Source organism: Empidonax traillii, unplaced genomic scaffold (assembly GCF_003031625.1).
Source record: "Empidonax traillii isolate 1590-97213 ecotype Southwest subspecies unplaced genomic scaffold, ASM303162v1 scaffold30:size3273891, whole genome shotgun sequence".
Taxonomy (NCBI): Eukaryota; Metazoa; Chordata; class Aves; order Passeriformes; family Tyrannidae; genus Empidonax; species Empidonax traillii.
In genome coordinates, this window is record NW_020955223.1 from 1,814,566 (window position 1) to 1,826,546 (window position 11,981).

An 11,981-nucleotide genomic window follows, 5' to 3' on the forward strand; every position below is an offset into this window, starting at 1 on the left:
GTAAGTGGTTAAGGCAAAGTTTTGGATATGTAAAATGAAGGATGATAATAATTTACAGAAATTCTTTTGTACTTTTTTATTACATTTGAAAGGATATTGAGTGTCTTTTTCTGTAAATGATTCATCAGGAATCACAACAGCTATGTTCAGAGCTTGAACCACCTCTGTTTTTGCACACTTCTTCCATAAATCACGTATTTATTTCTGACTTCCCTGGGTACACCTGAGCAGTCTGCTGTACTTTTGACAAGTGGCATTCATGCCTCCCATGTCAAGTTACAGCTCCCAAGCTATTTCCAAGCCTCCCTAAAATGTTCTTCTTAGGTTAGGAAGCCTGTGGGGCTGCAGAGTACCATGGTGAGAAGGTGTGTGTTGTATTACAAGTGGTTTCTACACATTCCCAGCAAGAGGAAATTGTTTTGAATGGCATAGTCTGCCTTGCTTTATGTTACTAGGGCATAAAGCTGTCAAATGTTCTGCAGTTTAAAGAGGACAACAGCAGCAGTTTCAAATAGATACGGATTTCTGAGTTGTATAGAGAAAAGCCAGTATTATTTATTTCCTGGTCAAAGGAAGTGGGAACTGAAATACCTACTGGGTGGTGAAAACAAAGACCCCTGGGGGTCCAGCACAAAGATGTTGACCAAGTCAGTCTCTGTGAAACATTCATTCAACTGGAAGCCACGGCAGCAGCAACCACAGCCGTGCTGTCAGCCGCCCTAAACCAGGGTCAGTCCTGCAGAAACGGAAGGTGGGGAGGGCGAGATCTGACCCCATTTCAGCAAAGCAAGCAGAGCTGGGAGAAGCAATGACCAACTTGCCTTTCAGCAGTCAGAAGTAAAGGCCTTCTCCTAATCTACAAAAGAAGAAGCAAATGGAGATGTGCCAGGAGGACAAGAAAAGGAATGGTTCTGGTAATGTCTGCAAAGATTCTGCACCTGGAACAGAACAATCCTGGTTGTGTGTATAGATTAGGGAACGAGAGGCTGGAGAGCAGCACTGTGGAAAGGGACCTGGGGGTCCTGGTCGATGGCAAGTTGAATATGAGTCATTGTGCCCTGGCAGCCAGGAGGGCCAAACATGGCCTAGGGGGCATCAGGCAAAGCATCACCAGCTGGTCGAGGGAGGGGATTGCCCTGCTCTGCTCTGCACTGGGACAGCCTCACCTTGAATGTTGTGTGCAGTTTTGGGGACCACAATATAAGAAAGACATTGAACTATTAGAGAGTTTCTGAAGGATGGCAGCAAGGATGGTGAAAGGTCTAGAGAGGAAGTTGTACGAGAGCAGCTGAGGTCACTTGTTTTGTTAAATCTGGAGGAGACTGAAGGGAGACTCATTGAAGTCTTACATTCTCATAAGGAAAGGGGAAGGGCAAGTACTGATCTCTTCACTCTCGTGACCAGTGACAGCACTCTAGGAAATGGTGTGAAGCTGAGTCAGGGGAGGTTTAGGTTGGATATCAGGAAAAGGTTTTTTCATCCTTGGTGGTTGGGCACTGAAACAGGCTCCCAGGGAAGTGACAACACCAAACCTGTCTGAGTTCCAGTAGTATTTGGACAACACTTTCAGGGGCATGGTGTGACTCCTAGGGATGGTCCTGTACAGGTCCAGGAGTTGAACTTGATGATCCTTTGGGTCCTTTCTAAGTCAGCATTTTTGATGATTCTTTGAAAGGAAAGAACAGAGATGTATCCTTGAAGTAGAGACATTACCGTGTTTAAAATGCTGGAGAGTCCAAGATGTACAGTTTTCACAGGACCGCCGAGAGTTGGCAGCTAAAGGTATAGAAAATGATGTGTTATCCGTAATTCAATTTCAGTATTGTACACTGGAAATTAGCAGTGATACCACAGTCATGGAAAGGTCTCCAGCAACTAGCAATGTAAACAACAAAACAAAACACAACAAAACAAAACTTTATTGTCTTTCCTTTTATTTCATAAATGCCAAGGTCTATCATACAGTTCTCTAATAGATAGAATATTTGTTTTGAATCCATGTTCAAATACTCAGTGGGGATACTTGAAATCCAGCAGCTGAGACAGAGAGAAAGCTATCAGTTAGCATGAGAAACTTAAACTGATTTCAATGGAGTTTTGCAGAAGAGACTAAGCTGATGTCTCTTACAGATCAGTCAAGTGATACCTGGACCTGGCGTGAATCAAATCTACTCACGATTTCTTTGATGTATAGTCCCATCTCCTTCCCTGCTTTCTATTATGTGAGCTTTTTTATCTTCTCCTCTCTCGGGTACTTTGTTTGCTTTCTGTTTAGAGAAAGAGCAAAATGGTCTGAGGACTCATTACTTTATCCCCAAGGCAACACTAGAATGAAGACAAGGGACATCATTGTTGAAAGACAATAAAATGATGGGATGTAATGAGAAATACACTCAGGGAATGCCAGCTAATGCTCTCAGCCCTCTCAAAATAGTTGTAGCACAGAGTATCTTGCATTTGTCACAGCCAATCATCCTGAAATCATTATGGTACTTAACAAATGAAGAGTTTATAACCATGCATATTTTATTATATGCTCAGTGAAGAATCAAGAAAGAAGTACTGCAAAGGTAAAAAAAAATTCAGTTTAAGATGAATAAAAAATTTAAAAAGTTAAAATAGGTCTGTGGATAACCTGATATATCATTTCAAATGTATGTAGTTCACTTGAGATAACCAGGGCTCCCTTGTAAAACCAGTATTTTGAAGCATATTTACCAAATATTAGCTCATTTAGGAGTTTTATAGGTCACTTGTTACTTGGTTGTTCTCAGGTAATCAAACACCTACTCAGGGAAGCCAAACAGCCATCATCAGAAGGTATAATATAGAAGGATGTTGTGATGTGATAACCTGGATCCAAAGGGAAAAGACTCAGTGTCAGTCACTGTGTTCAGGGCAGAACATCTTACCTCTATGCAAAGATAACCAAGGGCTTTTCAGATAATTTGTGGTTTGGAACCACCATGGTAAGAGATGGTCTCACCACCTTTTCAGTACAGCACAGAAGTAGCTAGCTGACACAATTAATATGTTTTCTATAAGGTGAAAATACTACGGACACCTCTGTGTTTTCTTCCTATTTGTTATTCAGAACCACACTACCCAGAGGCTGCAGCTTCCAGAGAGTCCAGCTGAGGCTCAGCACTACAAACTAATCTCACTGTACCTTCAGGCATTGTTTTAGCTAGCATCTCTCATTCTTTTAGCTTAGCTAAGACAGATGACTGTCTTTGGAGTCTGACTCCCTGTTTTCTATGGGCAGGAACATGCAGGCAAACTTAGACTCATGAAAGGCTACAAGAAAGTGACAGGACCTACAGAACCTGCACATGTTGAAACACCTGCTGTTCTGGCAGCTCCTCCTGTGGGATGAAAAATGATAGGGGGTTGTTTCATTCAGACTTTGCAGCTCTGGTTTATGAGTAGAGGAAGGCAGGAGAGCAACCTGCAGACTCCCATAAACTGTATTCTCTCCCCTAGTCAGCATTTTTGCAGGCAGTTCCTCTCCTGTGTCCCGTCCTCACTCACCTGCTCCCACAGCTGCTTGATTGAGCTTACCTACCAATGTTTCATGTTTTTACCACTGAGCTATTTAGGAGGCAGTACTACCATTTCCACAGCTCTGTTTATTCTGAAGACATTTAGAGTCTTTTTCTGTCATTATGTACTACTCTTTTTTATTCTTTTATTTTCTTACTCTTACTGTTACTCTTCTACTGCTCCCTATTCTTTCTCTGCTCTTTGTTTAGAATTGAAGTGGAATTCAGACAGATACTCGACTAGAAACCCTTGTGATAAGATTTGGACTAATCTGAACCCTTGCAATTTCCTGCCCAGCTCCATGAGACTTCCTTCAGTAGCCTGACATACTTTCTTTCCATGGGTTTGCAGGATGACTGACTCCAAGCCAACATCTCTTCTCTTTACCAGCATCATTAGGGACATACTGCACACCCAGCTACATCTTTTGCTAAGCCACAAACACCTTCTCACAGGCTGGCCTACTGGTAGTGGTGGGTTGAATAACTTTTTTTCTTGGGAATGTTGTACAAACTCTTGCCTCTTACTTTCTTGCAGTTCTTGATATCTTGCAGCACTTTCTCAATGGCTGCTTTTGCGTGTGCTCTGATGAACAGATGTAACAATTTTATAAAGGCATACAGTGGAAGACACTTTTCTACCCCTCCCTAGTTCTTTAAGCAGTTTAGCAGGAATTCCATACATGCAGTAGTCTTTTCCTTCAATCTTTTTTTGCCCTGTTTCTCCTTGAGTAGTGTCACTCATACAGTCTTTCACTAGCAGCTCATCTAGCATCATCACATACACAGGACTACAGTATTCTTGTTTTCAAGAACTTGTTACTATAAGTAATAGGAATCCTTTCATCACACAGCATTCTCTTTCATCTTTCTCAGTCACTGATTCCAGTCCAGTGACCTTTTCACTTCCCTTTACAATGAGCCTGTTTACAATCATAAAAAATTTCTTGTTTTCATCTCGCTTGCTTTGTCCATCTCCATTCTCTTCCCTTGCAAGAACAGGGTCATATCACATCTCATTGCTGTGTTGTTACCTCTTGATTTGGACCTGGGCTTATATCTCTTTTTTCTTTTCCTTTCACCCCTACACAGTGGTACCTACAGTAGGATCATAGAATTACAGAATCATAGAATCATAGAATGGTTTGGGTTGGAAGAGACCTTAAAGATCATCTAGTTCCAACCTTCCTGTCATGGGTAGAGACACCTTCCACTAGACCATTTCCAGAGGTCCATCCAACATGGCCTTGAACACTTCCAGGGATGGGGCATCCACAGCTTCTCTGGGCAAAGTGTTCCAGTGCCTTGCCACCTTCAGAATAAAGAATTTCTTCCTTATATCTAACCGAAACCTGATCTCTTTCAGTTTAGAGTCATGACCCCTTGTCCTATCACTATGTCCTTGTAAAAAGTCCCTCTATGTCTCTCTTGTAGACCTCTTTATGTTCTGAAAGGTGCTCTAGGGTCTGTCCAGAGCTTTCTCTTCTCCAATCTGAAGAGCCCCAGCTCTCTTATCCCAGAGAAGTTCTCCAGAACTGTGATCATCTTTCTGGCCCTTCTCAGGACTCACTTCAACAGATCGTAGAATCATAGAATCATAGAATAGATTGGGTTGGAAAAGACCTCCAAGATCATCAAGTCCAACCCCTGATCCAACTCCAATTACTATAGCATGGCACTAAGGGCCACATCCAATCTCTGCTTAAAAACCTCCAGGGATGGTGAATCCACCACCTCTCTGGGTAGGCTGTTCCAATGCCTGATTACCCTCTCCATAAAGAATTTCTTCCTAACATCTAACCTAAACCTCCCCTGGCAGAGCTTGAGCCCATGTCCTCTTGTCCTATTGTTGGTTGCCTGGGAGAAGAGACCAACCCCCACCTGGCTATAACCTCCCTTCAGGGTAGTTGAAGAGAGTGATGAGGTCACCTCTAAGCCTTCTCTTCTCCAGACTAAACAACCCCAGCTCCCTCAGCCTCTCCTCATAGGACTTGTGCTCAAGTCCCTTCACCAGCCTCATTGCTCTTCTCTGGACCCGCTCCAGCACCTCAATATCCTTCCTGAACTGAGGGGCCCAGATCCATGACCTTCTTGTGTTGGGGATCCCAGAACTGGATGCATCACTCCAGGTGGGGTCTCACCAGAGCGGAGAAGAGGGGAGGAATCACTTCCCTTGACCTGCTGGCCACACTGCTTTTGATGCAGCCCAGGACACAATTGGCTTTCTGGGCTGCAGGTGCACGTTGCCGGCTCATGTCCAGCCTCTCACTCACCAGGACCCCTGAGTCCTTTTCAACACAGCTGTTCTCAGTCATTCTCTGCCCAGTCTGTACTTGTGTTTGGGATTGCCCCAACCCAGGTGCAGGATCTGAACCTGGCCTTGTTGAACTTCACGAGGTCTTCATGGGCTCACCTCTCATGCCTGTCATTCTTTCCCTCCAGCATGTCAACCACACCACTCAGCTTGGTGTCATTGGCAGGTTTGCTAACTGGGAAATTCAAAATTTTTGCTCTTCTCCCTGTGGAAGAAAGCACAAAGCTAAGGCAAGTGAAGTTCATCCAACATTATGCTACTTCTGTGGATTATAGTTATGTTTTTTGATCCTGTGAGATTCTTTTAAATTCTTTTGCAGTGGTCTATAAAACATACAAGTTTGATTTCATTTAAGTGATAAATACAGCTGTGACTTCTTTTCCTGTGTCGTAAGCTGTGTGCCACACATTCTCATGTGGCAAAAAGGAGATTTCTGATTGAAGAGCAGCTCAGCATGTTGTTCCTATAGTTAACACAGGAGAAAACTCAAATCTTAGTTCAGAGATGCTTGAATACCTTCAAACAAAGGGATGTTTTGACAGCTGAGGATCCAGAGGGAGTTTTGGATAAGAAATAGATAGAAGTGGAATGATTTTTCTTCAGGCTTTTGCTAATGAGTACAATGGATGAGTGAAGTGGGCAGCATATAACTCAGCCAAATGGTACACAGGTCACACAGTTTGCTTATTGACAGCAGTAAAATCATAGAATCACAGAATGTTCTGAGTTGGAAGGACCCATAAGGATCATCGTCTCCAACTCCTGGGCCTGCACGGGACCATCCCCAAGAGTCACACCATGTGCCTGAGAGTGTTGTCCAAATGCTTTTGAACTCTGGCAGGATTGATGTTGTGACCACTTCCCTGGGGAGCCTGTTACAGCACCCAACAACCAAGGATGAAAAACCTTTTCCTGATATCCAACCTACACCTCCCGCAAGTCAACTTCCTGCTTTTCCCTCAAGTCCTGCCACTGGTCACAAGTGTGAAGAGATCAATGCCTGTCCCTCTGCTCCCCCTCGTGAGGATGTTGACTTGGAAGAAAGATTGTCTGCAGAGCTGCACTTTGAATATTAGTCTATTAATCGATTCATCTATTATTCCTCTTCTAACAGAGGCCAAATGCTACATAAATTTGAGTTGCTGCCTCACTACACCAGTTTTTGCCGTATTTGGACTGTTTGTCATGACATCTATTTATTTTGATGTCTACTAGGGCATCTCAGTCTAAGAGAGCAATAAACAACCCAAGACAGAAATCCCAAATTTGGAAACTCCCAGGTACTGGCTTGTGGCATAGTCCAAGGTGGCATCTAGAGTAGGGGTATAACTCCACTACTCGTTCACTTCAATCTGTTGTGTTAAACACTGAACGGCAAATTGTTTTGCCTAGAGTTAGGATGGCAAAGGTGTCCCTGAAGTCTTCGTGCATTATATTATTAATTTATTTTTAACTAGGTGGCTGAGGCAGAGAGGTTTTTTAGCAGGATAGAAAACTATCCCAGGGAGCTTATAAAAAAGCTGCTTGTTTACATAAAGCAGCATGTGAGTAATTCCCCTGCTGAAAGCACCTCAGCTGCATTTCAAAATAACTGCTTGTCCCTGACAGTAAATGTTCCTGGTTTGTTCCATATATACATGTGGGGACATGATGTAGATACCTGTATCTGAGCAAGAGCTTTATATCATTCCTTAACTGATGACTGCTTATCATTCGTATTGAAGAAGAATAAAAGGCTTTGTGGTGTGACCTTCAAAGTGATTTCAGACTGGTATCTCAGACCTTTTTGACCATTAAGTAATTTGGGCTTTAAAGCTAGGATATTAGTGTCTGGAAGCAAATTCAGGCAAGGGGTTGTCTAGATATTGTAATTTTAAATCCACGATTAATGATTCCAGCAAGTTAGAAGACATAAGAAATGGGTTTCATGCTCTTCAACTTTGGTTGTGTGAAAGGTAGGATCTAATCTGTTTTGTCCCCCCTTCTTCAGCTGATGAAGAAATATGGCGTCTTGAAAACACAATATACTCTGACTTAAGTAGGTGTCTAATTGCTGTCAAAAAGCTAAATCAAATGTCAAAGAGCTCTACATCTTCATGTTTGAGCTATGCAAGATAAATAGCCCTCTGGGGATCCCTGCCTTGGTCTTTTGACTGCGAAGCCAAGAATGCTGGCAGGTCAAAGTTCTGATGGCTGCCCTCAAGAAATTATAACTATGAAAATACTGCCCAAACTAGATCCATTTTGTATGTTTGGTCCTCTGTACTGAAAACACTATTTAAGAGTGAAGGATGAACTGAACAGTCCCTCTGGGAGTAAATGCTTCTGGTTTGTGCTCAGAGGGGTGTGAAGAATATGAAGCTTTTTGCTTTGTATCACAAACTCAACAAAACCTTTAGAAATCTCACCCTTAGCAACATCTGTTGGTGTAATAGTGCACTGTGTTAGTCACTTTCAAAGAGTACAAATCACAGTTTAACCTTAAGGCTGCAGCCAGATATAGCTTTATGTTGAATAAACTAGAATTTGTTTTTCTATTGAGATTAGAGTATATTCAAGCCCCTACATTTTGCAACTTGCAATTCCCTTGCCAAACTTCTCTGTTTTAGTTGTTGTTGTGAGAATGAGTTGTTTAACATCTGTGAATCTCTCTACATGGTAAGTATTAAAACACATATACATATCACACAGTTGAGAGTGAAGCACTGTGCATTATGTGATTCTGCTTTTAAGGTCTCTTAAAGTACTGTCATAACACAGATATAAACACACTGAAAACTGTCTGTTGTGGCTGCAGCTATATCCTGAAAGCTGTATTTTTTAGCAAATTGTTTCTGCAGAGGATTCCATATTTTTCCATAAATAGATAAAAAAATGTAAAAGAACAAAAAGCCCCTAAATGATACTATGGTTAATCAAAAATATAGATAAACTTCTGCTCATACAACATATCTCCAGTCTGGAGGGTTCTAGAAGGATGCCCAACCTCCCTTTGGTGAGAAGACACCAGAGACAATCTGAGATATGAAAGATTCCATTTTGGACTTACAGAGTGGTCTGTGCAGTGTCATGAAGAGATGAAAACATTCACCACAGAAACTACAGCAGCTAGGTAGTGAAAATAATGTGAGGTGAATTTTGATTGGGAATCTTATGTTTTATATCACCTCAGAAAAAGATGATATAATTGATCTGCACATGGGCTTTTTGTAGTGAAGACTTCTGCAGATGCACAATTTCAGTTGCCAGTCATCTTACATAGTTGTACCTGACTATACCTGCCACATATCTGCATGTATCCAAGCTGTGGCTCTGAAAGCGTTTAAATGGTGCTTAATACAAACAGGGCTAATAGTGCCATTGATGCATGTTACTGCATAAGTGAGCAGAATTAAAGCAGGTGCTTAAAGGCCCTAGATTACACAAGGATCTAAGAAACTTAACTCTTCACACAGGGTTGCACTGAAGAATTACATGTTCTGAATGAGTCTGCAGAAACACCCAGAACTGCCCACCAGCATTGCATGCAGGTCACAGGAACCCCAAAGGGACAAAGAGCTACTTTTAGCTAGAACTGGTTTGGTTTTGGTTCTGACGAGCTGAGCTGTGTGTCAGCTGTGTGCAATACTGAAGACTAATCACTGCACACAAATTATTAACACAATTAAGCTTTGTAAGTTTAATTTACAGTAGTAACATGATTAATTTTTAATTTTTTTTTTTCTGCTTTGGAAAGCTGTTTAATTTTCATAGTGTTCTCATTTGCTCATGTATTTCTTCTTTTTTTCTTTGCAACAGCGGCTTTTGGGATAAAGCCTGAATCCTGCTGTAGTGGATCTTCTCTTATACACTTTGCATTAGCAATTTCCTGCTTCACTGCTCCTCCACTATGAGGCAAGCTTTAAGATTTAGTGATCATATAGCAGAGTTGAATAACAGCACTTCCATTTCCTTTTACAAAAATTGGCATCTCTCTTGCCTTAGTCACCCAGATGCACCCAAACAAAAATTTCAACAGAGAAAGGAAAAAGTAGGATCAGACGTTTTAACAGTGGCATCTGTATTTTTGGAATATAAGAACAAACAATTTGATACATTTCAGGGGGATTTTTTTTCCAGCCACTATAGGTCAGCAAAAAATTTCTGGGTTTCTTGCTCTCCTGTGTCAGGTAGTATCACCTGTTTTTTGAATTCTATTTTGCTAGGGTAGGCACGTAGAAGAGAGGTGGTGCTCTTCATCTCTCCTGTTTTCTTCAGACAATGCACTGCAGCTGTGTCTTTTTGACTTGAAGCATGGAGAATCTTTTCACAGCTCCTGTCGGCTGCTGGTGCAGCAGATCCTTTCTGAGCTGGGCAGAGCTCAGCTGCTGTCGGAGGCCTGTCCTTCTGGGGACTGGACTCAGATTGAAATGTTTTCTTCTAGTCTTGTGTTTTGTGCACCTGTGCTACTATAATATAAGGATGATTGGGCACATAAAAAAACCTGTTTAGCCTGAAAGTCTGGCTGTGACAGTAAATATTGAAAGGGAAGTGTACAGGAACAAAGTTTCCCAGGTTCATGTAACCAGCAATTTAAACACTGACTGGCCTATAAGGAGGCAGCTGAGCTATAGTCACTATTAAACAGTAAGCCCGATGGCTCTCTCTTCCATAAAGTTGTTTCTTTTTCAGTCCTTTCAGATATGCAACCTGCACATTCTTTGGTCATGAGCTGCAGAATTTACTTACATCTTGACCTTCTCTTGTCTTAAAAAATTATACCTTCTCATTTCACTGGGTAAGCAAGTCTTGTATCTGGAAGAGTGCAAAGTCATGGTCTGCTTTCCTTCTTCACATAATTTTTTTTTTCCCTTTACCACTGGTTTTACTACAGAGGAGGTGGTTTGTAGAGGCTTTTCTTATGTGCAAGCTGTAACACAGTAGTGAACTTACCTTTCTCTGCAGCTTCTCTACTTCTGTTTAAGCCATTTGCTGATAGAGCAAGAAGACCTACGCACAGGCAATGATGGGGACCTAGTAACTATTTCTGAGCAAAGTACTCCTGTCTTGTTTGCTCTTTTTCTTTTTTTCTTTTTTCTTTTTTTTTTTTTTTTATGCTAAGATCTGTTTCTCTTCTTGATTTCCACAGACTGTTAAGATGAACTTTCCACACATCTCTTTCTTGAGTATAAAAAGCTTGTTTTGAGCGCATGTTTAAATAAAATAAGTTTTAATTTACCTGCATTGAACTTCACTTTACATTTTGTTACAACTCTATATGCAAGCCACTTGTAAATGAGATCCCTTCATAACTCTTTATGGCCATCTTAATTTTTTCCAGTCCTGAATAATTTGGTATCAATATAATGATCTTTCCAGACCATTTGCAAATCTGCTGAGCACCAAAAATGCCTACATGGATCCCTATGAGCACCATGGCTAAATCTCACCATTGTGAAAAATTTCAATTCATAACAAGACTTTTATCTTCCTCCAGGCAAACATACCATTTTTAAAGTCCTTATGGAGTAAGTTTAACCAAACTTTTTAAGAAATCCACATATTCCTACTGCACTGCAGTATCCTTGTTTACATATTAATTGACTCTTCAAAGAAATGTAGGTTTATGAAGCATGATTTTCCACCATACTGATCCCTTCTCCAATGTACCTTGCAGATTTGTGAGTCTATATATTTTGTTCTTTAATATAGTTTCTATCAGTTTATCCATGATAGAAAACAGATTTCCTAGGTTCATGTCAATAACCATTTTAAAAAAAATTGCATCAAACTCTGGCACAGATGCTAGTGTATGTTTTAAGACAAGAAATGAAGTTGGCTCTACAGCAATTTCCTACATGAATTCCTTTAGGTGTCCCAAATGAATGCTGTTTAGTTCTGGAACCTGATTTGTTAGAACTTATTTTGTAATTTTTTTTTCTTAATATTTTCTTCTAACTTTCAAGTTTGAGATAGATCATCATATTCTTATTCCATATAAAGTGCTCTGGTGCCTGAGCCTCCCTCAGATCCTCCACCATGAACAGTAGTGGAAAAATTCATTAAACATTTTCAACCTTATCTTCCATGAGCATTCATTTTACATCTTGATCATATATCTGCCTGACTAACTAGCTGGCAGCCTT